Source organism: Rhinatrema bivittatum, chromosome 1 (assembly GCF_901001135.1).
Source record: "Rhinatrema bivittatum chromosome 1, aRhiBiv1.1, whole genome shotgun sequence".
NCBI lineage: Eukaryota > Metazoa > Chordata > Amphibia > Gymnophiona > Rhinatrematidae > Rhinatrema > Rhinatrema bivittatum.
In genome coordinates this window covers 416,680,017-416,707,680 of record NC_042615.1, presented here as the reverse complement: position 1 = coordinate 416,707,680, position 27,664 = coordinate 416,680,017, and the positions used below count along the sequence as shown (strand labels likewise).

The window sequence follows — 27,664 nt, the reverse complement described above, 5'->3', positions numbered from 1 at the left end:
CTGACCATTCTCTTGCCTGCTGCCTGGAACCAACCACTGCCTGCCTGACCATTCTCTTGCCTGCCGCCTGGAACTGACCATTGCCTGCCTGACCATTCTCTTGCCTGCTGCCTGGAACTGACCACTACCTGCCTGACCACTCTACTATCTGCCGCCTAGAATGGACCCTCGCTTGTCACGACTACGCACGGACTGATTCTGGTATTGAGCCCTGCATTTGACTGACCTCTCAGACTAATATTCTGGCTCTGATCCTTGCGCTTCACTGGGACACACTCTTCTAGACCCCGGTGACCATTGGGCCAACGTACTTCGATAACAATCGCGGCTTCCATGTGGCTAGACTTGCAGGTGCTGCCTGTCTCATCCGGAAGACCTCTCTGAACTGTTGCCTTCCCGAGGTCTCCAGAGCTTCCGGTTCAGGTCTAGCTCATCCACTCTGCATCAGCCGTGCACCCTTGCTCGTGGTGGGCAAACCTCTCCGATACTTCTCCGGGAGACCACCAGAGGCCCACCTAAGTCCAGGCGGTCCAGGTACCCAAGGACTCAACCTGCATAAACCCCAGACTGTTATTGGTGAAGCTCCAGCTAGCCTCTGTCTCCTTCTGTGCTCCGCCTCCTGGTGGCAGGCGCTCTCTGGGTCCGACCAGAGGGCCGTACCAATCCTGCACCAGGCCAAGGGTCCACCTCCAGTGCAACAGTACGACTTCACTCTCCTTTCAGGTAAACCCTTGCCCCAAAGGATATCACTCCTTCAGGCCCTATTCCTGAGGGACAGACCCATTGGGGGTCATTTTCAAAGGAGTTATGCATGTAAATGTGACATACTATCGTAGCAATTTTCAAAAGCTATTTACTCGAGTAAAGTGCACTTACTTGAGTAAATCCTATGGACAATTCAATGGCATATATTGTAGCAATTTTGAAAAGCCCACTTACTTGAGTAAAGTGTATTTACTCGAGCAAAAACCAGTTTTGCTCGAGTAAATGCTTTTTAAAATCTACCCCTTAATATTTTCCTGTCACTTGCACCTTCCCTGTCACTTGCAACTGTTTGACGTTTCCTCAGTGAGGAGAGGCATCTGCTTCCCCCAGCCCTGTATTAAGGCTGATTCTCGACTCCTCCTATGTCATATGGGCACAGGAATTTTATTAAAACAGAAACTCCTTCCAGTGGGCAGTGGTATACTACAATAACACACCTACAATACACCGACAGCACACTGTGCTGGCAGAATGACCTGTTGAGACACAAATGTCATTCCACTAAAAGGAAAATACTGCTAGTAAAGGGCAGATTTTGGAGTTCCTTTACATATGAGTAATATCTTTGTTGTGAGGTTAAGTCCCTACAGTTGGAATAGTTGTGATTTCTGGAATTTTTAAGAAGCCAGGGATAAAATACATTAGCTTATGAAGGCAGGGACTACAGTGCACACTGCTACAATTAGCGTTGACTGGACTGTGAATCTACATATTGTATTGATGAAAGCTTCACCCAGAACTATTTTTGCTTGGAAAGTGATGTTTAATTCTTTTTCTTCTGTCTCAGTATCTTTATGGAACAAGAATTCACTGTGAAGTTACCCACTGAATGGATTGTATAAATATTGTTCTTCTGTAAATAAATGAACTTTTGTTTGGAACTACAACTATTTGCCTGCAACCTGCAAAAAAGAGAGCTAGTGAGCTCCTCAGAAAATCCAGTGATATAAATAAGCTATTGCCATCCACAGAGAGGTCTGGTTAACTTTGGGCAGTGAATGATTCACTTCCTGGTCCTCTACACCATCTTATCAACCATCTGACCATTAAGAACCCTAAAGTTCCTTTCCAGGACTCTGCCCCAGACAATAGTTACAGTGGAGACAAACATACTGTATAGTAGACAAGACACTATTTTTTTTAACCTCCATAGGACAATGTGAAAACAAACAAGCCTGATTTTTTTTACTTCTTCAAGTTACAGACATGTTTTCCCCAGGTTCATTGTTTTCAAACCTATCCCAAATAACTCATCCAGTTAAACTCAATGTCTGACATATAGGACAATCAATCATTTTCACTTCTACATCTCCCCAGTGGGTCAACTCCAGCAGTTGGCACTGCTGTAATAGCAGCGTTGATGGTATTATAGAGAATCAGTGGGATTTTTGCAGAGGCTGCTTCTGACCTTGCTCTCTTATTGTTAACCTAACAATTTGCATACTAAAGACATAATTAAAAGTAGAACACATCAGTGTATAAGCTGTCACAAATACAACCAAAAGCAGACAACAAGGACAGATGAGACATGAACAGATGATACATTTAAAGGTGCAAGTGACAGGAAAATATTAAGCCAGATATTATATGACTATAGCAAATGAGCTTTTCTATTCAAATTAAAATTAAGCAGAATTTTAAATGAAAAGTTAAGCCTTTATGTGATATAGTTTTAAAACTGAAAAGCAATTTTCTCCAGTATAGAGTAGGTATAATTTATGGGGTCCATATTCAGCCGCTGTGAGGCTGTACTAGTTAGCCGGTTATACATAACCGGCTAACTAGTTGTGTATGTTCGGTAGTGCAACCTGGATATTTTAAAGTTAGCCATTTATGTTCCTTGAGGAGGAACTAGGAGACTAGGAGCAGATGGGAGAAGTAGAAAAAATTAAAAGGAGCTATTACTAAGGCAACAAATCTCTATACAAGAAAAGTAGGGAAAAGTAAACTTATTTGGTTCTTAAGGAGTTGGCTCAAAAATAAAGGCTAAACAATTGGCATTCAAGAAATATAAGGGATCCAAACAGAGGAGAGCAGTGAAGAATATCTTAGACCTATATATTGTATAGGCAGTATAGAAAAACTTTAAAATAAATAGATGAAGAAAGAAATCAGGAAGGCAAAATGTCAAGTGGAAGAAAGGATTGCTAAAGACATTAAACAAGGAAAGAAAACATTTTTCAGATATATCAGTATAAGGAGGAAGGTCAGAGATGATATCAGGGCTAGCATGTCCTAATAGGCGAACTAGGCGATCGCCTCAGGCGTCAACCCTTAGAAGTCCCAAAGAGCAGCCATGTGGGGCCACGAGCGGAGCCCATCCTGCGGCAGAGGAGTAGAAATTCGGCGGGCTGCAAGCAACACCCATCCTGCTCATGGCCAAGTGAAGCAAACACTTGGTGGGCGATTGCGGTAGGAGCTGGGACTGAGACCGGGGGGGTAGGCGGGCGTAACCAGGGGGGGGGGGCGGAGTCAAGGTAGAAGGCTCACCTAGGGCGCCTAATACCCTTGTACTGGCCCTGGATGATATTGTAAAACTTAAAGGAGACAAGGAGCAATGTGTGAAAGGAGATGAAGAAATAGCTGAAATAATCAACAAATAATTCTATGGACTATTTCTGCTTGACAAAAGCACAAATGTGAGTGGGGTAGACACAACCCCATTTACAGAAGAGAATATATGGGAAAAACTAGGAAAACTGAAAATGGTGAAGGCCATGGGGCCAGATGAGGTACATCAAGGATACTAACAGAGCTCAGTGATGTGCTGGAGGGTCTGCTGAAAGTCCTATTCAATAGATCACTGGAAATGGGAATAGTCCCACAGGACTGTAAGAGAGCAATTGTGGTCTCAATTCACAAAGATGGTAACCGGTAGGAGGTTGGAAACTATAGAGCAATTAGCCTTATTTCAGTGGTGGGAAAATTAATGGCGACTTTGCTAAATGATAGGATAGTGAACTTTCTATAATCTGGGGGATAGCTTGACCTGAGGCAAAATGGTTTCACCAGAGGAAGGTCCTGTCAAATCGATCTGATTGATTTTTTTAATTGGATTACTAGATATTTAGATCAAAGAAGAAGACTTGATGTGGTTAATTTGGAGTTTAGCAAAGTTTCTGATACGGTCCCACATTGAGGCACATAAATAAAATAAAAAGCCTGAGTAGGTGCCAATGTGATGTAATGGATTACAAATTGGTGGACAGACAGGACACAACAGATAAATGGAACCTACTCTGAAGAGAGAACAGTGTTAAGCGGAGTCCCTCAAGGATCAGTTTTGGTACCAGTTCTATTAAATGTCTTTGTTAGTGACATTGCAGAGGGGTTAGAGGAGAATATGTGTCCTTTTGCAGATGATACTAATATCTCCTACAGACTGGACACACCTGAAAGAGTAGAGAGAACGAAAAAGATTTAAGAAAGCTTGAAGAGTGGTCGAAGGTTTGGCAGATAGGTTTCAATGCCAAGAAGTACAGTCATGCACATGAGGTGCAGTAATCTAATTGAACCATGTGTGATAGGGGGTAAAATTATTATGTGCACACACCGTGAAAGGGACCTTGGAGTGATAGTGTCTGGAGATCTGAAGGCATCAAAGCAAAGTGATAAGGTGGTGGCTAGAGCCAGAGGGATGTTGGAATGTATAGAGAGAGGAATAATCAGCAGGAGTAAAAAGGTGATAAGGCCCTTGTACAGATCTTTGATGAGGTCTCACCTAGAGTACTATGTTCACTTCTGAAGATCGTACCTCCAAAAGGACAGAGACAGGATGGAGGCAGTCCAGAGAAAGACAACCAAAATGGTTGAATGTATTGAAAGACCTATGTGTTGAGGCCGAAGGATCTAAATATGTATACCTTGGAAGAGGGGAAGTACAGTGGAGATACGATCAAGACCTTCAGATACCTGAAAGGCTTTAATGATACACAGACATCAAATCTTTTCCATTGGAAAACTGTTAGAAATAGAAGTCACAGTATGAAACTCCAAGGGGAACAACAGAGGACCAACATCAGAAAATATTTTTTCACAGAGAGGGTGGTGGATATCAGGAATGCCTTTCCAGAAGAGGTGGTAAAGATGAGAATGATAATGGAATTCAAAAGGGCATGGGATAAGCACTGGAGATCCCTAGAGACTAAAAAATGGAAATGAAGAAATAGGGTAACTTTAAGTGCAACATTTCAGATTGTGGTAACCTGCATGAATTGGCAGTTACTACACTTAACATAAGGTTTGGGGTTGGCATGCATGGTGCCGCAGTTGCTGCCCTTGATACAGGCTTGGGGATGATCTGCATGGAATGGCAGTTGCCACCACGTGAAGCTTGCTGGGCAGACTGGATAGACCATGTGGCCGCCTTCTGCCATTACTATGTTACATTTAAATAGCTCAAAGGTATTAATGAGAACTAAACCTTTTCAGAGAAAATTGGTCTAGAAATGGAGATCATGGTAAGAGATTCAGGAGCAATATCAAAAAATATTTGTTAATGGGAAGCATGGTAGATACTGGGAACGGTCTCCCAGAGACAGAAGCAGTGATACAACTCAAGAAAGCATGAGACAAGCAGAGATGATTCCTGGTTATGGAGACATGAGAGGAAAGCCAAGGATCAACTGGGGGTCTATGGCACTAAATCAGTAATGAAACTGGACTAACTACATAGACTTTGATGTTCTTATCTGCCATCATTTTCTATGTTATAGCTGACCCCTAATGCTCTCTTTCTCCTCAAGCTAAAATATTTTCTTATCTTTAAACTCAGAAAATAACCTTGCAAAGTAACTTTTATAATTTCAGCAGATATTGTACATTACAGTCTATTGAAACTGTGGAATTAGAGTGAAATGACCCTTGTTTTATGGTTTGGGGGTCTCCATTTGTAGGCTAGTTAAGCAGAGACTGGTATAGTGGCGTATATATTCCTAAGCTGAGCAGCTAGTTAGTTGCTTATTATAAATTGCTAAAGTCTTATGATCTGAATGTGAAATGTGTTGAAATCAAAGTAAAATAAGGTTACGGTATTTAGATCTGCAACTAGAATTTTAGTCACAGTGAAAACTGCAGTGCTTGCTGTTTGCTAGTATGAAAAACATCACAAGGTATTGCTTATGACACCCACTAAGAGGTACCTCTCTAAGCTGGAAGTCCTAAGGACACATCTCCTTAAGCAAGAAATGATGAATGAGACCTAAGATGGAGGACACTTTAGCATTAGGGGAAAAGATAGATGGGGTAACATGTGATTAGCTGCAGATTTTAGGTTTGATCCATGATTGGACCGACTGCATGGAAACAAATTTAAGGATATGATAAAAGGAAAATTATATGATCAATGACTGATCATATAATCTTCTAATAATGAATAAGAAATACTGTATATTAAGGCCTATCTGTGATTGTACGGACAGAGCAACTTGCCATTGCATGCTTTGTAGCTTGGTCTGTTTTTTTATTTCAATAAAAAAACACAAAGAGGACATGTTGGTTTCTAATCAGATTTTATTACATTGCCACATTATTAATTTAAACTGTTGCTCTGTGAAGATAAACCAGGGCCCTTGCCAGTTGTTGTTAAGCTGATGGGGTCTTTTTGGACTGGAATTCCTACAAAACATAATACCATGGCATACAATTAATATAGTAGAATAGTTTCACTCAGATAAAATGAGACATGGTAGACAAATCTAAGGCCCTGATACATTAAAGATTTCTCCCATTCTGCTTGTATAAGAAAAGAAAGAAAACACATTGAATCAGTGCCTAAATATGACTGTTTTCAATATTTAAAAGTGTACACATTGCTAAATATGTCTGTGTTGAATTTTATCAAGTCCGAAATTCTTGGAAAACAGATACTATTTCCAAGCTTGATATTGGCAAATTTAACCTAATGCCAATAATGGGTTTTTCTCCCTGACATCATTGAACTTGACTCACTAATGATTTCTTAGTGTTTCAGCCTGAATAGATTCCCATGGATTTTCTTTCTCTCTGGGTTAAACCTGGAGCTATTCCTAGGCAAATTTCTGTCAGCCGCTTGCTATTCCTTTCACTTGCTTGCTGCACCAAGCCTACTTTATAAATTTGAGTCTGCACAAGGCACTCAATATTGAGGTTGCAGTCTAGTTTTATTACATCAAGGGCATGTCTTTTCATTTCTTGTGATTTTTTTTTTTTACCAGCACTAAATACAATACCATTGACAGCATTATGCTCATTAGGGGCCATTTTCTCAGTAGCTTCATACTTTAGAAAGGGGGGTCTAAAGGGTACTTTTATAACCGTACTCTTTGAAAGTTAGCATAGCATGACAAAGGCGAACACATTGACACCTGCTAGAGGGCAGGTGTAAATGTCCATGCAAACATTTATGCACAAGGGCCTGAATTTAAAAAGCATTTACACACTGAAAATTGGGTTTTACACATGTAAATGCACTTTACCCGTTTAAATGAGCTTTTGAAAATTGATACAGTATATGCCATTGAATTGTCCATCGTATGTGCATTTTACAAATATAAATGGCTTTTTACTATGATATTATGTTACATTTATGCACATAGGGATGGATTTTAAAAGGGTTACGCGCGTAACCCTTTTAAAAAAACCCTGCGCGCGCCGAGTCTATTTTGCATAGGCTTGGCGGCGCGCAAGCCCCGGGACGCGCGTAAGTCCCAGGGCTTGCAAAAAGGGGAGGTCGGGGGCATGGCCAGGGGACGCGGTTTTGGATCGGGGGCGTGGCCGAGTGCCCGGAGGCAGTAGTAACTTTTCTGATAAAGGTGGGGGGGGGGGGGTCTAGATAGGGCCAGGAGGGTGGGTTAGGTAGGAGAAGGGAACGGGCAGCGCGCGCAGGGCTCGGCGCGTGCAAGTTGCACAAATGTGCACCCCCTTGTGCGCGCCGACTTTTAAAATGTACCCCAGCACTCCTTTTAAAATTACTTTCTCTGTGTATAAATGTTTTTAAAAATTACCCATGGGGGCGTAAGTTTCTGCCCCATGGGTAATTTTAGGCAGAAACAGAACTTTCTTTATGAACACCAGCATAAATATGCGCTCTTTAAAAGGTTGTATGCTTTGTACCTGTTCTTTTGTGTGGGTGGCTGAGAGGGAAAAAAATAGCATATGAAGTTGTGAAAATGTCATGTGTGGGTGCTATTTTCCTCTTTTTTTTTTTTTTTTTGCAATTTGTATTTTATTAACTTAAGGACATAACAACAGCATTCCGTAATGTCATTTTACAGACCAACACAAGATATTGAACATAGCTGCAAAATACATGTTGATAATTTGTGATAGACTTGTCTACAGTTCAATGCAAAACAAAGCATGACAAAGTATAATGGAGTCCATCCGAATAATATCTATATAAATAAAAATGTTAAATAGTTTGTACAAAATCGCTAATCTCAGAAACCACTGCACCGATTGCTTTCAAATTTGGTCACAACCTTCCTTTCGCATACAGGAAGGTTCTTCTGTACTTACATTACAGATATGTCACACCTGTGACAGGTAAAAAAGGTTCAAACATTTTTTCCTGAAAACAGCGACATCTGCTGGACGTAAGTGCCATCTGTTACACCTTACACAAACACATGCTACACTAATCCTTTCGCCATTCCAGGTCCATGTTTCCCTTCCTTTTTCACACATTCGCCCTCTTTTTTCACCACAACAGTGGGGGGGGGGGGAAATGTATGGCCATCTTATACAGCGAAGATAACAATTTCCTTTACAGCTAAGAAACACCCACCACCCTCCTCACACCACCCACACACATGCCAAATTATTTTACTTCCCACACCCTCCGAACACACACAAAACCTGACAAAAGTCCTGACTGCTCCAGCGGGGGGCCAGGAGCGGTCCGGGACACATCACCTGGACTACGGCTGTCGGCTGCCAGCAATCAAAATGGCGCCGACGGCACTTTCCCTTACTATGCCACTCAGGGACACCAATGGCAGCGGTAGCCCATGTGACATAGTAAGGGCGAAGGCCCGTCGGCGCCATTTTCATTGCTGGCAGCCGATGGCACAATGCCAATACATTGCTCCCGGACCGCTCCTGAACGCCCGCTCCACCAACAGAGATTTGTATCAGGTCTCGGGAAGTCTGGAGGGTGGGGGGTTGTACTGATTTAATTGCAAACATCTTGGGGAGGGGTCACAATGGGGGGATGCTTCATTCATTCAGCAACTGTTGGGGATGGCAAAAGGGTGGGTAACTTTATTTCGCTGGGCTGGGGGGGGCAGGAGGGTGTGGGGTGGTTATTTACAGAGAACGGTTGTAATGGGGTTTTTTTGGGGGGGAGGGGGGGTTCACACACAAACAGAAAGACAAAAGTTGCACGATCTGAGGAAGGCTCCGAAATAGACCTCCCCAGACCGCAAAACAAAATGGGGAGTAAAAAATTGGTTAGACACTCCCCTATTTTACTACATAACACGCACAGACATCCAGGGACAGACCACATTTAGCACCAACTATTTTCATTTTTTTTTCTTTTCACACTCTGCATCCTAGGTGCGTCTTATGGTCTGGGGCGTCTTAGGTAGGAAAAAATACATTACTTTCATTTGCATTTCACTCTTTCTTGGGACATTGCGGTCCCATTCACCTCGGTCATTTAACAGACCGTTCAGCCATCTGCTTTACTTCAGCCAAATAATGGCTCGCCGAAGATCAAACTTTATAAAGCAGTTAATTATCCCACATAATTTTTGAATTCACTCGACCTCCCAGGCATGCCACCTCACATACTACAATTGAAAATCGGCGTACCAATTATCATGTTACGAAATATCAACCAGCCAATGCTTTGCAACGGCACACGACTTGCTGTCAAAAATTTGATGAGCAACGTCATAGAAGCAACAATCTTGACAGGACCTTTCAAAGGTGAAGATGTCCTCATTCCTCGCATCCCTATCATTCCAACAGATCTGCCATTTCAATTTAAGAGATTGCAATTCCCAATTCGATTGGCGTTTGCAATAACCATCAACAAAGCTCAAGGACAATCTGCGGTTTAGATCTAGAAACCGATTGCTTCTCACATGGACAATTATATGTTGCGTGTTCAAGAGTTGGCAAACCTGACAATCTCTATATTGTATACCCACAAGCATTGCGAAATTAAACATATTACAGCCATGCACTTTCTCTTTTCTTTCTTTTCCACTTAACCAGGCTCTGCCACAGCAACGCGTGGCCAGGTACAGCTAGTATATTATATTATTCACAATTTGTAGTAAAGCATTGATTAGAGTTCAAAAACTTGGCAAGTTAATGATCTCTGAATAAACTGGTGCTTATCAAGCAAACAAGTGTTGGCGACAGTGTGGAAAGGTGGGCGATTTTTTCCACATGTGGTGGGGATGTCCCAAGATACAGGCTATTTTCCTCTTCTAACCTAAACATGCCTCTGAGAAGCCTCTTCACAGCTTGGTTAAAAGTATGCATACTATGGCAGACTACTTGTTCTTTTACCTAGCCATAGGAGGTCCCTTGGATTAGGGATGTGAATCGTTTTTTGACGATTTAAAATATCGTCCGATATATTTTAAATCGTCAAAAATCGTTAGAGGCGATATTTAATAGGAATTCCCCCGATTTATCGTCAAAAATAGTAAATCGGGGGAAGGGGGAGGGTGGGAAAACCGGCACACTAAAACATCCCTAAAACCCCACCCCGACCCTTTAAAATAAATCCCCCACCCTCCCGAACCCCCCCAAAATGTCTTAAATTACCTGGGGTCCAGTGGGGGGGTCCCGTTGTGATCTTCCACTCTCAGGCCACGGGTGCGTTGATAGAAATGGCGCCGGCGCTACCTTTGCCCTGTCCCCCATACGGCCGGCGCCATTTTGCAGTACGGCAATATGGCCATATGGCCGGCGCCATTTTCCATTATGGCAACACGATTCGAGTGCAGGAGGTCGTTCCCGGACCCCCACTGGACTTTTGGCAAGTCTTGTGGGGGTCAGGAGGCCCCCCCAAGCTGGCCAAAAGTCCCTGGGGGTCCAGCGGGGGTCCGGAAGCGATCACCTACGCTCGTGACGTCGGGGGACAGGAAGCAAAATGGCGCCGGCGCTACCTTTGCCCTGTCATATGACAGGGCAAAGGTAGCGCCGCGCCATTTCTATCAACGCACCCGTGGCCCGAGAGTGGAAGATCACAACGGGACCCCCCCCACTGGACCCCAGGTAATTTAAGACATTTTGGGGGGGTTCGGGAGGGTGGGGGATTTATTTTAAAGGGTCAGGGTGGGTTTTAGTGTTGTTTTAGTGTGCCGGTTTTCCCGCCCTCCCCCGATTTACGATTTACACGATATTTAAAAAAACAAATCCGCGTCGATCCGATTCCCTCCCCCCCCCAGCTGAAATCGATCGTTAAGACGATCGATCACATGATTCACATCTCTACCTTGGATTGGATTGGTACAGCTATAAAGAGAGGGATTAGGGGTGTATTGATGATATGTCTTGAAGTGGGTTAATATGGCTGACTTCAAATGGACAGGTTTCTTGGGGTGTTATAGATGAGGATTTAAGTGTATGGTAGGCGGTAGGTTTGGATTGGTTTGATTAATTGTGTAGGGGAATTTTGTGATTATTGGAGGCATAGCTGTGGGGAAATTGATTTTATTATTTCCTTGCTATGATTCTATTTTTTTATTTTTTTATTATAAGCAGCTTTGACTCTTCTGTCAAACCTTTAATGCCAAATCCAAAACTTAAAAAAACACTAAAATGATTATGGGTCACTGCTTGGCATTGTCTTGAATGTCTTAAACATGTTGCCACAAATAAACATTTTTTTTGGTACAGTATTATTTATTCTCTGAGCAAATCACTAATTTTATCTGAAGAGCGTAGTCAATTTTGTTGATCCACATTTTAATCCAAAAATGCACTTTTGTTGCCAAATTATAATGTGATTTTGCAGCTACTATATAACTGCATCATTCATCAAAATGCGTTATTTATTTATTTGTTGGGTTTTATATGGTGCGTTATGGTGTTAACGCATGCGATAATGGGTTAACACATGCGTTAACACCATAACGCATGTGAAAAACACTGTAGCGTACCTAATCGGATGGTATATACCCCAGAGTTCTGAAGGAACTAAAAAATGAAATTTCAGACCTATTAGTAAAACTTTGTAACCTATCATTAAAATCATCCATTGTACCTTAAGACTGGAGGATAGCAAATGTAACCCCAATATTTAAAAAGGGCTCCAGGGGCTATCTGGCAAACTACAGACCAGTTAGCCTGACTTCAGTGCCAGGAAAAATAGTGGAAAGTGTTCTAAACATCAAAATTACAGAACATATAGAAAGACATGGTTTAATGGAACAAAGTCAGCATGGTTTTACCCAGGGCAAGTCTTGCCTCACAAAGCTGCTTCACTTTTTTGAAGGAGTTAATAAGCATGTGGATAAAGGTGAACCGGTAGATGTAGTATACTTGGATTTTCAGAAGGCGTTTGACAAAGTTCCTCATGAGAGGCTTCTAGGAAAAGTAAAAAGTCATGGGATAGGTGGCGATGTCCTTTCATGGATTGCAAACTGGCTAAAAGACAGGAAGCAGAGAGTAGGATTAAATGGACAATTTTCTCAGTGGAAGGGAGTGGACAGTGGAGTGCCTCAGGGATCTGTATTGGGACCCTTACTTTTCAATATATTTATAAATGATCTGGAAAGTAATACGACCAGTGAGATAATCAAATTTGCAGATGACACAAAATTGTTCAGAGTAGTTAAATCACAAGCAGATTGTGATAAATTGCAGGAAGACCTTGTAAGACTGGAAAATTGGGCATCCAAATGGCAGATTAAACTTAATGTGGATAAGTGCAAGTTGATGCACATAGGGAAAAATAACCCATGCTATAATTACACAATGTTGGGTTCAATATTAGGTGCTACAACCCAAGAAGATCTAGGCGTCATAATGGATAACACATTGAAATCGTCGGTTCAGTGTGCTGCGGCAGTCAAAAAAGCAAACAGAATGTTGGGAATTATTAGAAAGGGAATGGTGAATAAAACGGAAAATGTCATAATGCCTTTGTATCGCTCCATGGTCAGACCTCACCTTGAATACTGTGTACAATTCTGGTCGCCGCATCTCAAAAAAGATATAATTGCGATGGAGAAGGTACAGAGAAGGGCTACCAAAATGATAAGGGGAATGGAACAGCTCCCCTATGAGGAAAGACTAAAGAGGTTAGGACTTTTCAGCTTGGAGAAGAGACGGCTGAGGGGGGATATGATAGAGATGTTTAAAATCATAAGAGGTCTAGAACAGGTAGATGTGAATCGGTTATTTACTCTTTTGGATAGTAGAAAGACTAGGGGGCACTCCATGAAGTTAGCATGGGGCACATTTAAAACTAATCGGAGAAAGTTCTTTTTTTACTCAATGCACAATTAAACTCTGGAATTTGTTGCCAGAGGATGTGGTTAGTGCACTTAGTATAGCTGTGTTTAAAAAAGGATTGGATAAGTTCTTGGAGGAGAAGTCCATTACCTGCTATTAAGTTCACTTAGGGGTAGATTTTCAGACGAGCGCGAACAGCCTACTTTTGTTTGCGCTCCAGGCGCAAACAAAAGTACGCTGGATTTTAGTAGATACGCGCGGAGCCGCGCGTATCCACTAAAATCCTGGATCGGCGCGCGCAAGGCTATCGATTTTGTATAGCCTGCGCGCGCCGAGCCGCGCTACCTCCCCCCGTTCCCTCCAAGGCCGCTCCGAAATCGGAGCGGCCTTGGAGGGAACTTTCCTTTGCCCTCCCCTCACCTTCCCCTCCCTTCCCCTACCTAACCCCCCCCCCCCGCCCCGTCTACACCCCCCCCCTTCCCTTTGTCGGGGGATTTACGCCTCCCGGAGGGAGACGTAAATCCCCGCGCGCCAGCGGGCCTGCTGCGCGCCGGGCCGCGACCTGGGGGCGGGTACGGAGGGCGCGGCCACGCCCCCGGGCCGTAGCCACGCCCCGTACCCGCCCCCAACACGCTGCCGACACGCCCCCGGAACGCCGCGACGACCGGGCCCGCCCCCCGACACGCCCCCCTCCGAGAACCCCGGGACTTACGCGAGTCCCGGGGCTCTGCGCGCGCCGGGAGGCCTATGTAAAATAGGCTTCCCGGCGCGCAGGGCCCTGCTCGCCTAAATCCGCCCGGTTTTGGGCGGATTTAGGCGAGCAGGGCTCTGAAAATCTACCCCACAGAGAATAGCCACTGCCATTAGCAATGGTAACATGGAATAGACTTAGTTTTTGGGTACTTGCCAGGTTCTTATGGCCTGGATTGGCCACTGTTGGAAACAGGATGCCGGGCTTGATGGACCCTTGGTCTGACCCAGTATGGCATTTTCTTATGTTCTTACAAATGTACCCCGCGCGCGCTTCTCTAAAAATATGCCCCATAAGTTTTATCCTTGCCCCAACTCTGCTTTCCAAAATTCCAATTCCCAGTATGCTTAGAAGTACACCTGAAAGCCAGGTTACACATGTACTTCTTCACATGACTGGCCTCTGGTTGATTTTCAAAGCCCTGGGTATTAGAGATGTGCATTAATTTGAAATGAATAGGTAAAACATAACAAAACTGCCCATATTTGTTTCATTTGCACCATCCATAATGAATGGAGGGGATCTCACAAATGAAACAAATATTCTTCATCCCTTTTGTTTATGTTTCCCATTCATTTCAATGGCCCATTGATGATTATGGCTGTGTACTGTTGAGAAAAGTAACAACTGGTAACTATAGCAAAGAGCTTTTGCCTGTGTGACCTCACTACCTTGTCAGAGCCTTGTCAAAGCCAAGGCAGGACAAGCTGATAAAAAATCATGGTGTATCATCTTTTTAACTAGTCTGTAGCTGCTATCTGGATCAAGTAACACTGATGTTCTCCTACTGTAAAGTTCAAGCATGAGCAAGAAGCAGTCTGTATTTCCTCTCTAGTTCTTTGCAGAGAAGGATTAGGAGAAGCTTTATGAGAGTTTTAAAAAAGCTTAACTGCTACCACTCTGCCAACCTTCCATGTCCCTTATGTACAACTTTAGGGGTCTTCTTACCTGTCATGCACCTTATATACCACCTTAGGAGTTTTGCTGCTACTGATCTACCTACTTGCCATGTTCCAGATGTACCACCTTAGGAGTACTGCTGCTGTATGCCTACCTGCAATGTCCCTTATGTACAGCCTTAGTGGTCTTGCTGCTACTGTTTTGACTACCTGCCATTCTGCAGATGTACCATCTTAGGGTCCTTGCTACTACCGATCGGTTGACCTGTCATGAATATTATGTGCAGCATAGGAGTTTTGGTGTCTACATCTTGTTTACTGTTTGGATCTCAGCCTTGCTCTCCCACTCTGTTGTTTGTTGGTTATACTGGAGTATTTTTTCCCATTAAAAAAAATGTGAAAAAAGAAAAAAAAAGAAGTTTCTCTTCATACTCCACCTTTTAAAATGGTTCTTCATTTTGTTGTACCCCTCTATAATCCTAGCTTATTTTTCCACCTTGTTTCTTTGTTGGTTATACTGGGGTGTTTTGTCCCCATAATAAAACCATTGGAAAAAAATTTAAGTTTCTCCTCCCACCCCAATTATTTTCTGGTTCTCTACCTCACTGTATATTTGTACATGTCTAAAATCCAGGCCTAGATTTCCTACCCTTCTTTCTTGGTTATCCTAGGGTGTTTTGTCCCCAAAAACTCTCAGTCAGAAGGAAGAAATGCAGGTACAAGAGAAGAGATCCAGAGGAGATCTTTTACATGTTTTGAATGTAGTAAAGGTTTCAGTAGGAAGAGAGAACTAATGTAACACCAGAAAATCAACAAAGGGAAGAGATTGTGCTCAGTTATAGAATAGATAGAAAGCTTTCTTACTAAAGCAAACCTCACAAATTACCAGGAAAGCCATACTGATGGGAAAAAAATTACATGTTCTGATTGTGACAAATGTTTCAATTGGAAAGAAAATTTTACAAGAAACTCAAAATTCCATACAACAGCAAGATCAATTTTAAGTTGGTAATATAATAAAAGCTTATGTCACAAACTTGATACTGATGACAAATCATTCTCTTGTACTAAATCTGATGAGTGGTTAGGTCTTTAACATGAAGACAGACAAATCCCATGTCCCTCTGTCTTGTTGCTATACCCTTTATGCTGCATCTTGCGGCTCTTTCTGCCACTCAGCCTTGTTACCATACCCAGACTTTATACCTTGGGGTGTTTTTGCCACTGGTGGGGGGGGGGGGGGGTGGCGGCTGCTTTGCACATCTCCTGGTGCCTTGGTGTATTGATGCCACTCTATTTTCTGCTTTGTCTCTTTATTGGTTCCTTGGGGTTTTTCCTTTAACCTTTTCTGCTTCATTCCTCCTTCATGGTATCTTAGGTTGTTGATACCCCTCTTGGTGCCTCTTTGCTTCACATGCTACCTTCAATGATTCATGCCACTATTGTTGGCTCCCTCTTTTGAATCCTTGGGATGTTCTCCCCACTCTTGCTGCTACTTTGCTCCTCTGATGGTGCCTTAGGCTATTTATGCCAGTCTTGGTACCACATTGATATAGTCTTGATGTATTGGCATGCCTAAACCCTTTTAATGATGTCTATCCACCAGTTTTATTATAATTTATGAGAGATCCCAATTTTGGGCCCAAAATAGGCTTTTGTGCTTCCCCCCATACACAAATGAACAAATAAAATATTTTTTTTGTTTTAAATTAATGAACCAAATGGAGGTGTCCTTTAAAACTAATTAATGAACCAAAAAATATTTTTTCCTCTGCACACGTCTACCACATACACAAATAAAAAAGGGTTTTATGTACATGTCATTTTGAAAATCAGGTCCTAAATGTTCAAAGTGAGCATATAAAATCATTTTATTTATATATTAGTAGATTTCTTTATGAGAATGTTCTCTAATTTTGAAATACAGTAATACTATGATAGCACAACTGCAGGTGATAAACCTCAAGAAAAATGAATAATGTCTTCATTCAAAACCCAAAATTGGAAGTTATATTTTAAAACAACTCTCTCTGCTCAGTAGGACTTTCATTTTCCATAAATGAAAAGTAAAATGGGGGACCAAAAAATTGTCCCAAATATTTTTTAAACTTTGCAATTTCTCTTTTTGCAGTGACTTATCAGTGGAGAAGTAGCCTAGTGATTAAAGCAGGAGGCTATGAGCCAGATAAGCCAGGGTTCAATTCCTTGTAACCTTGGGTACACCCTCTATTGCCTAGGCTATAAATTTAGTGGTGAATTTTCAAAATGTTACACATGTAAAAAATAGCAAATACATATATAAGAAGCAACTACTTGTATATTCCATATTTTATAAAAGTAAAAATATGCATGTATTTTCACTTTCACACACATAAATGAGTGTGAAAAAGGAGCAGTCTAGGAGTATTCCTGAGCAGGCCCAATACTTACACACACAAATTGCTATTTTAAAAGACACGCATGTACATTTTCCAACTTAATTGCTTATTTTACACCTGCTAATTATCTGCCATAAATTATATTAAACATGTTTACTATGTAGTACTGACTGGGTCGAAAGTCTGGGTGAACTGGGGGGAGTTCAAACTGAAGAACCAGGAGGGTCTTGATGTCCTGGAGAAGGACTGGGCAAACTGGTAGACTAATTGGTAAACTGGTTAATTTCATTTATGTGTGCATGTTTTAAAATTGGCCAACTTTCATAAGTTCTACTTTATCTTTGCAAGTAAAAGATATGCACATATATTTTTAAAATAGTTCAGAAAAGCATGTTATGACCGTCGGCTGCGGGCTGCCGTGGCCTACCCAACTTACATCATGTCATGCCCTGCTCTCCTCTCCTGGTATGCTCGCGGCTGTGGCTTGCCTCTATCGCCGCGTTCCTCCTTGCTTTCGGGACTCCACATGGCGGCTGGGATGCCACCGACCTACACTCAGACTATGGCCCTCCCTAGGCACACGCACGCACCACCTGGCCTCCCTTTAAAGGCCCTATGGCGGGAACTCCAGGGACGTCCACGGCCGATGACATCACGTCTGAGATATTTAAGCACCTCCTTTGGCCTATGCTAACCAACTTGGCAATGAGTTCCCTGAGCTCCTGTGGTGCTTGTACCTTTCTGCGGACATGCGGTTCCTGCCTTGGATCTCTGCTCTTTCACCTTGGACTCTGGCTCTGGGTAGCCACTCCTCGGGGGCCTGTTCTGCGCTTCTTATCCAGGATCTTGTCCTGTGCTGCCCCGCTCCTTGGGGTAACCTCAGCATGACTCGCCAGAGATCCTGTCTCTACGCTTCACTGCTCCTCGGGATTGCCTCAGCGTTACCACACCGGATTTCCTGTCTCAATGTTTCCCCACTCCTCAGGGTAGCCTCAGCATTACCACACCGAAGTTCCTGTCTCTACGCTTCCCCACTCCTCAGGGTAGCCTCAGCGTTACCACACTGGACATTCAGTCTCTACGCCTCCTCGCTCCTTGGGGTGGTTCCAGCGCTACTACTCTAGAGACCCTACCTCCACGCTTCCCCGCTCCTCGGGCCTGCTCTGTGCACCTCTGCCTTGGAGATCCTTCCTTTGGTTTATCCTGTCTCCTGACCTGCCAGGCATTGCAATACGTTGGACTGTTCTCTCAAACCCCTTTCCTCGGGGCCCCCTGCAGTATTGCCTCAGTGCAGGTGTCTGCGATCTCTTGGCTGTGACGCAGACAACTCATCTATGCTTCCTTACTCCTGGGCCACAACCGTGGTCCAGTTGCCTGTGTTTCCATTCCACCTTGCCTCCGACGGTGGGGCCCTGTGTGGCTCAACTCCTCAGGGAGAGTCAACTCCCACCTTGGGCCAAGGGTCCATGAAACCTACAAAACCTAACAAAGCATGCATGTTCAATGCAATGAAATAAGTGGTTTCAATGGATTGCATGTATTTGTACACAAGTCTACATATGTACATATATTGTGGGTAGAGATGCTCATATTTTATACAATGCACATATCATACATACATATTATAAAATATTTGCATAGATTTGCTTGTGGCCATATACCTGTGTATATACTTCTGAGCACATTTGTTTGAATCGTATCATCCTAGATTAGATGCCCCTTGGGACAAGGAAATACCTACAGTACCTGAATGTAATCTGCTTTGAAGTTTCACAAATGGTATAAAATAAAATAAGAATAAGTATTACCTCACAGGTTTATACCCTGCTATATGAAGTGATGTGCAGATCATACCCTGCAGTCTTAAAAAGCAGTTTTCTGCAGGAATTCTTACCAATTTTCCTCCCTTAATACTATAAAACTGGCACCATTCTGCACATCACTTACATATGATGCAGACTATTGGCTATAGCTAGCAGAAGTATGGATTCTGAGAAAAGCATAAGATTAAAACATACAAAAAATGGCATCACATTGACTCTACCTTTTCATTAAAGGGAAAAAGGGATTACAAAAGAGTAGAGAGATAATTTAATCATAGAGAGGTCAATGTTCAAATAGTTTGGCTACATTAGGGCTTAGCTGAAAAACCATGCATTGTAAATTTCTCACTGCTCTGAACACCTCTGACTTATCCAGTTAACTCCTATATTCAAATTTAGCCAGATAATTATCCAGCTAAGCCTGGCTATGTCGGACAGCAGTCCGGCTAACTAGAGCTTTATCTGGCTGAATTCAATGGTGCACCTAATCGGCAGCACTCTCCTGAATGTCTGTGACAATCTAACCTGCTAAATTTAGCAGGATAAATTATCCAGAATGTCCACTCACTGCACTACAGAATATTGACCTCAAGTCATAGAAACATAGTTTTGTTCTGGTTTCTTCTGAAATTTCAACATTCTCAACACTAACACAGTTCCTTAAGATGAAAAGCAAAGAAAATATTTACACATTCTAAATAGCTACATGTAAAAAGTTAGTAGAGAAGGAAGACCAGTGATTCATCCTACTTAACAAAACTGGATCAGGTTAGATTAGAATTGGACAGCAGATGGGCATAGAAAACCTTTCATGTCTCTCGCTCCATTAGCCAATGTACTTAGTAAGGATTGCATAATGACTAGACTGAATTTTTTAGTCATAAACAAGACATTTGTCACACATTTGTATTTCATTTTTTATTTTATTTAGATGACAGTACAGTTCTCTTCTGAAAATCAAACACATCTACTCAAATGCATTCAGAGTAAAAATAGAATATGTTTCAGAATTGTTTTGATGACAATTAGGACTATATTGTACTGCGTTTCACTAATTTTTAGATGATCATTGATCTCTTCTCTGTTTTGTTGCAGAATTTTTCCATTGGGAGACATAGAGAAAGTAATTCTTTCCTTCAAAATTATTTGCATCTCCTTTGTCTGGCTCTCTGTTTACACATCAGTATTTTCTCCCATTTTTAATATTCACTGAAATCATAGATTGCCTCCTCTTTTTTTATGCATGGAAAGGAAACTAAATCTATTACTTCTCTGCCTATTCATCCAATTTCAATACCTAAACCATGTCCCCTGTTAAATGTGCTTACTCCAGTTTACAGTATCACAAAACTTGGCTAGTCATGAAATTACTTCCTTTTTCCTTAAAATTATCCACCGCATGCAGTCTTCTTTGAATAACCCACATTAACCTACATTTGGCCTATTATTTGTATGCAGTTATCTGGGAATGCAAAAAATCCCAGTGAAACTAAAGTCAATTTGTTCCACAAGTAAAATAATATATTTTTGTTTCCAAGGTTAGAAACTATCAATCAGAATCTCAATAGGATTGTGGGAAAGTAATCAGGCAAGCTAAAATTAGCAGTGAAAGTAATATTGCTAAACACAGCAAATGGATGGTTCTGCTGCAGTGCTGTGCACCCAGGGATGTGCGGGCAGGGAAAGAGGCTGAGAGGGGGTTGTTTCATTTCATTTTGTTAAAAAAATGTTTGTTTTGTTTTTGTTTTAATACACACTGTTGTATAAGAGCATGCACTAACATTAATACCTAAACCCATGCTACAATTTTTTTTAAAGCCCTCCTCAGATCAGCTGACACCATTTTTGAAATATGGCACCAATAGGGCAGCAACAATTAGGGATTGCCCCACCCCCTTTCAACCCTGGCCAAACAGATAAGCTGGGGGGGGGGGGGGCACGGAGCACATCTTGTGGGAGAGGATTTGGGGGTGGGAGCCAGGAGGTGAGGAGATGGAAACAAGTTCAGTGTGAGTACTTTTATAAAATGTTGCATTTCATTTAGTATGTGTGGGGGGGGTGGGGGGGAGAGAAGGAAGGAAAGATGTTTTCCAAAAAATTAAGAACAAACACAAATTTGTTCATTTTTCTTTCATTCATTTTGTTTTGAAAATAAAATGAAATAGGAAATGTTGACATTTGCTAGTTTGTTTGCAACAGAAGCACATCCTTATTGTACATTGACAAGCAAGATATACAAGTTTGATTCACAGTTTTTGCTTCTCAGGTGCTTGGGGAGAGAGTCTCAGACTTTACACAATGGCAACACCTATTGGCCAGACTCAAAGGGATAGATTTTCAGAAAGCGCGATTTGGCGTACTTTTGTTGGTGCATCTGGCGCAAACAAAAGTACGCTGGATTTTAGTAGATACGCGCGTAGCCGCTAAAATCCTGGATCGGCGCGCGCAAGGCTACCGATTCTGTATAGCCGGCGCGCGCCGAGCCGCGCAGCCTACCTCCGTTCCCTCCGAGGCCGCTCCGAAATCGGAGCGGCCTCGGAGGGAATTCTCTAACGCCCTCCCCTCACCTTCCCCTCCCTTCCTCTACCTAACCCACCCGCCCGGCCCTGTCTAAACCCCCCCCCTTACCTTTGTCGGGGGATTTACGCCTCCCGGAGGGAGACTTAAATCCCCGCGCGCCAGCGGGCCGCTAGCGCACCGGGACGTGACCTGCGGGCGGGTCCGAAGGGCGCGGCCACACCCCCGGACCGCCCCGGGCCGTAACCACGCCCCCGGACCGCCCTCGAAATGCTCCCGACACGCCCCGAAAACGCTGCGCGGATCGGGCCCGCTCCCCGACACGCCCCCGACACGCCCCCCTCTGAAAACCCCGGGACTTACGCGAGTCCCGGGGCTCTGCTCGCGCCGGTAGGCCTATGTAAAATAGGCGCACCGGCGAGCAGGGCTCTTAAAATCCGCCCCAAAGTGCATAAAAGCATAAGAATTGCCTGCTACGTCAGACCAAGGTCCATCAAGCTCAGCATTCTGTCCAGTTCAGGTTGCAAGCACGTGGCACATCCCATAAAGTAGATCTAATTCATGTTACTCACTCCCAGGGATAGCAATAATAATATGTTATGAACTTTTCTGAACTTGTCCAAACCTCTTTTAAACTCCACTTTGCTAGTCGCCTTGATCACATCCTCTGCCAACAGATTCCACAGCTTGATAGTGCACTTTATATGATTTGTTTGAAATCTGCTGGTTGTTACTTTCATGGAATGTCCCCTTGTTTTAGTATTATTTGAACAGTAGATAACCATTCTTTATTCACCTATTCTGCTTCACTCATGATTTTATAAACCTTTTATCATATCCCCTCTCAGCCATCTCTTTTCCAAGCTGAAAAACCCTAAGCTGTGTAACCTCTCATCATAGAGAAGCACCCTATACAGCCCCCCGCGGGACTGGTCGTGGACCACACTGGTGCAGAACAGGGTCGAACAGAGTCTTGACATGGACGGACGCGAATTGCAATAGGCTCTGAAGACCAGGACAAAACTGAAGTAGGATTCGATTCTCAAGGATTAACAATGGACTGAAGCAGAAGTCTTCCGGAGGGTTGCAGTGCGGAGATGAGGATGGCCTATGTACCGTGAGGCACCCTACACAGCACACCCGTGGGACTGGTCACGGACCACGACAATGGCACGCCAGGAAAGTGGACATCAGGGAACCAAGGCATGAAGGCAGAGGTGAAGACAAAGGCATCAGGAAGGACATCAAAAGTCAGGAGGTACAAATGAAGGACATCAGGAACATGAAGACGACTGGAGACCTGGACGAAGGACATCAGGAATATGCAGATGAAGCCATCAAAGCAGAAGAAGACCACGGAGGACCTGGACCAGTCAGAAGACACAGACGACTGTGGAACCCGATCCGAAGGCCTGAATTGACTGAAGAAGAATCCCTTTATAGGGCTGAAGCAGGAAATGAATACAAGGTGGATTCGATGGGGCCAGGAGCACTTCCTGCTCATGGCTCTTTAAATACAAGAAGAGACACGCGCCGGCGCCGGGGCCTAGAGAAGGGCCCTGGAGGAAGTAGGACCATGGACAGCAGCACCTGGCCACACAGAGAGCAGGAAGGAGCAGGCAGGCTTTGGGGCAGCGACCAGGCCTCAAGATGACATCAAAGTGGCAGCGGACTTTCCCTGCCACTCGAAGAGGATCCGGGGCGGCGGCTCCCTGCCGCAAGGGCAGTGTTTCAGTTGCAGTCTCGACCCAGCACTTTGACCTCTTTGCCTTTGTCTACAGTGCCTTGATCCTTGTCTTTGTCAATAGTGTCCTCGCTTCAGCCTTCGTCTACAGTGTCATCGCTTCAGTCCTTGTCTAAGTCTTCTGTGTTCTAAGGACTCCATCTGCCCTCATCCTCTTTCCAGCCTGCCACCTCTTGCCATACCCAGCAGCAGGTCCGAAATGGCTTGGAACAGTTGGAGGACTGTTCATCGATCAACATTGCATTGTTGGTCATCCTGGGGCATGCAGGTCAGACCTTGTATCCTTGTCTTCACTTCAGCCTTGTCCTGTTCTTCATTACCCATGCTCGCACCAGCTCACCTCCCGCGGTGTGTCTTGGGGCTCCTCCCTGAGTCATGCCGTGGCCCAAGGGCTCACATCATCTGCTTTAGAGATGACCACGCCTCAGCATCCATAACAATAGCCGAAGGCCTCCAAGCCCTCAGTTCATAACAGCTGCCGGAGGTCACACTCATAACAGAATCCGAAGGTCTCCAAGTCTTCGGGTCGTAACATACAGAGACAATATGATATTTTCCATTTTAGTCTCCATTTCTTGTGGATCATTCCTATCATTATGTTTTTTTTTTTGACCACTGCTGAACACTGAGCTGAAGATGTCAATGCATTATCCCCAAGGACTTCAAGGTCCTTTTCCTAGGTATACCCAGCATGTGTATATCTGGTTAGGATTATTTTCCCTTATAAGCATCACTTTGCACTTTTCTACATTAAATTTCATCTCCAATTCAGATGCCCAGTCCCCTAATCTCACAAGGTTCATCTATAGTTTCTCGCCATCCTTTGCCGTTTTAATAATTTTGAATAAATTTGTGTCATCTGCAAATCTGATCACTTTACTTGTTCCCTTTTCCAGATCATTTATAAAAATGTTAATCAGCACAGGTTCCAGTACCAATACCTGTGGTACTCCGCTAATGACCTTTCTCCATTTGGAAAACTGACTATTTTGTCCTATCCTGTTTCTTGTCATTTAACCAGTTACCAGTCCACAACAAGACACTGCCTCCTATCCCATGACTTTTTAATTTCCTGAGGAGTCTCTCATGTCAAATGCCATCTTAAAATGTAATATACTATCTCAATCAGCTTACCTTAATCTACATGTTTATTTACACCTCCGAAAAATCTAAAAGATTGGTAAAGCAAGACATCTCTTTGCTAAAACTATGTTAACTCTTCCTTAGAAAGCCATGTCAGTAATTTTGTTCTTAATAGCAGCTTCTACCATTTTTTCCCCACAGTAATATCAGGCTCACTTGTTTGTAGCTTCCTGGATCAGCCTGAAGCCTTTTTAAAAAATTGTCATAAAATTGGCCACTCTGCTATTGTGCAGGAGGTGGACCCTTGGACCGAGGTGGGGTTGATGCTACCCGTAGGAGGGATCCTACAGGTCCCCACCATCGGCAGACGGAGTGGGCTGACTGACTGAGGCTGACTGGAGCTTCACCAATACCAGCCTTCGTTCCCTGCAGGTTGAGCCTTTGGGTACCAGGGCCAGCTGGAGTTAGGTGAGCCTCCGTGTGTAGTCATAGCTAAGAAGATGGAGAGGTTAGCCTAGAGGCAGCAACAGTGAAACAGAAGTGTCTGTACAGGACGAGGTGGAGTCCCAGAGACCCAGGCACCAATAGGAACCAAAGTCTGACAGGGGGCACCCGAGCAAGAACAGACCAAAGCCTGAGAGGCCAAGTCCAGGACAAAGACAATGGAGGCATCATAGAATAAGCTGAAGTCAGGGCAGGCGACAATCAAGGAGCAGTGGCAAGGCAAGGCTAATGTCAAGTCCAAGAGAGAAGCAATAGTGTGGTCAGGCGAAGCAGAGGTCTGGACTAGGTAATGATCAGTAACGTGGTCAGGCGAAGCAGAGGTCTGGACTAGGAGATGGTCAGTAGCATAGTCAGGCAAAGCAGTGGTCAGGTCCAGGAGAAGATCAATGGCATAGTCAAGCAAAGCATAGGTCGGGTCCAGGAGATCAGCGTGGGTAGAATGAACACAGGAATGAAGAAGACAAACCAGGAACAGGAACTCGGAGGGATCAGGAACACAAAGGAATCACCAGGAGTCAAAGTACACGACCAGTTTGGAGACCTGTTGCAAAGGTGATTAACGGGAGCTGAGCAAGCCTTATATATCAGAGCGTCAGTGACATCATCCGGGGCCACGGCCAAGTTCCCACCATGGGCCCTTTAAAGGAAACAGAGATGCACGCGCGTACCTAGGGAGGAGTGTAGCACTGGATGGCAGTGTCTCTCCACAGACCATGCAGCCCACCGTGGAGCACAGGAGTCCGTAGTAGAACCAGGAGCGGCGGGGATGGCCTGAGGACGGAACCAGAAGCCTTCAGCCGTGAGGCAGCAGAGAGTAATAGAGTCTGGACACGGGCCTGCCGCGGCCGGCACTTGCAACAGTACCCACCCCCTTACACCCCCCCCCCCCCCTTTGGAGGTCTGGATTTGCCTGGATGGGCACAATGAAACTGGAGGAGGAGGTTTTTATCCAGGATATTATGAACTGGTTCCCACAAATTCTCTTCTGGGCTGTACCCCTCCCAGGAGAGGAGGTATTCCCACCGGCGGCCCCTATGGCAAACATCAAGAACTTCATGGACCTTGTAAGTGGTGTCGGACTCCGCAACCAGCTGGGATGGTTCAGGAACCTTGCGTGAAGGCCAGGATAGAATTACTGGCTTCAGAAGTGACACATGGAAAGTATTGTGGATTCCCAAAGTTGGTGGCAGCTGAAGCTGGTTCATAACAGGTCCAGCATGATGAATGATTGGGAAAGGTCCGATATATCTAGGTGCAAACCTTTGGGAAGGTATCTTAAGATGAATGTATCGTGTACTCAAACAGACTTTCTGGCCAAGGAGGAACTCAGGAGCAGAGCGTCGATGAGTATCCGCAGACTTCTTGGCCCGGGTTGCAGCTTGGCATAGGCAAAGATTCATCTGATTCCAGAGATCCTTGAGGGCATCTGCAGTAGCTTGCACAGCAGGAGATGGTACGGATAGTGGTATGGGAAGAGGTGGTTGGGGTAGCTTACCATAAACAATGGAGAAAGGTAACATGCCTGTGGCAGCGGCAATATTGAAACATAGAAATAACAGCAGAAAAAGACCAATCGGCCCATCCAGTCTGCCCAGCAAGCTCCCACACTTATTTTCCCATACTTATCTGTTTTATCAACCACCAAGTTCAGGGCCCTTGTTAACTGTTTGATTCAAATTTCCTGCCATCCCCTGTCATTGATGCAGAGAGTAATGTTGGAGTTGCATCAAAGGTGAGCATAAGGCTTAATGGTTAAGGGGAGTAACCGCCACATCAACTAAGTTACCCCGTTGCTTGGTTACCCATACTGCACAGATCAATGCCTTGTTGGATGTTGTCTGAATGTTCCCCCTACTGGTTTAGCAAAGAGCAGTGCTATATATGCAAAGTGTTGCGCCTGTCGGTCGCAGATGGCTGCGCACTCTATTGCTCACCCTTTTCTTGCCTGCTTCAACCCATGTTGGGAGAGTTGCTGCTGCTGCTTCTCCTCGCCGACCCCTTTGGCGTCTTTGGCCCGGCATGGGCGATTGCATTCGCGATCTTTGTCGAGGATTCACCTAGGAGCACGCGCGCGGCTTCGTCCTTTACGTGCGTCATGGCGGGAACCTTGGGGGGGCCCCACCACATGACGTCATGAGTATTTAAACCTGAACCACCAAATCCAATATGAGTTAGCAAGGATTCTTCCATGCTTCTCTGACTCACTACCAGACGCCACTCTGGTTCTCTACCCTGGACGATTTCGGGCACTCTCTCCTCGAGAGCCTTGCCTCGCTTCCTTACTACCTCTGAGATAGGACGACTGCAGGACTTAAGGTACCCGCTCCTCGGGGGCCTTGCCTCGCTCCTGTACACCCTTTGGGGTCAGACTGTCTCTAACTACAGAAGCCTAAGGTACTCACTCTCTGGGCCTTGCCTCGCTCTTGCCGACCCTCCGGGGTATCTCTCTATAAAAGGACTCTCAAGACACCCGCTCCTTTGAAGTCTTGCTTCATTCCTGCCAACCCTTTGGGGTATCTCTTCTCAACACAGACGCCTAGAGTACCCGCTCCTCGGGGGCCTGATTCCGTCCCAGACCTCCGCTCCTTGGGGGTTCCCTGCTACTGCGAATACCACCATTCCAGTGAGTATTGCTGCTCCTGTTCTATCTTTGTTTATCTCATTATCACAGACTCTGGGACTGCTTGCCAACGCAGACATCAGCCGGGTTTCCCCTGCTATCTGGATTGGGTAAGACCACTTCGCTGTATCACCATACTGCAGCTAACAGAAGGAATACTGGCATCAGAGACTCCCTC

At 44.2% G+C, this 27,664-nt stretch overlaps 1 long non-coding RNA gene across 1 annotated transcript in view; it reads left to right on the top strand.

Annotated features, from left to right (window-relative positions):
* Positions 1–647: 647 nt before the first annotated feature.
* LOC115080944 overlaps positions 648–27,664 on the top strand; it is an 84,395-nt gene continuing 57,378 nt past the window's right edge. Inside the window, exon 1 of the long non-coding RNA XR_003853707.1 lies at positions 648–723. This is a non-coding gene — a long non-coding RNA (uncharacterized LOC115080944). The remainder of the gene's footprint in view (positions 724–27,664) is intronic.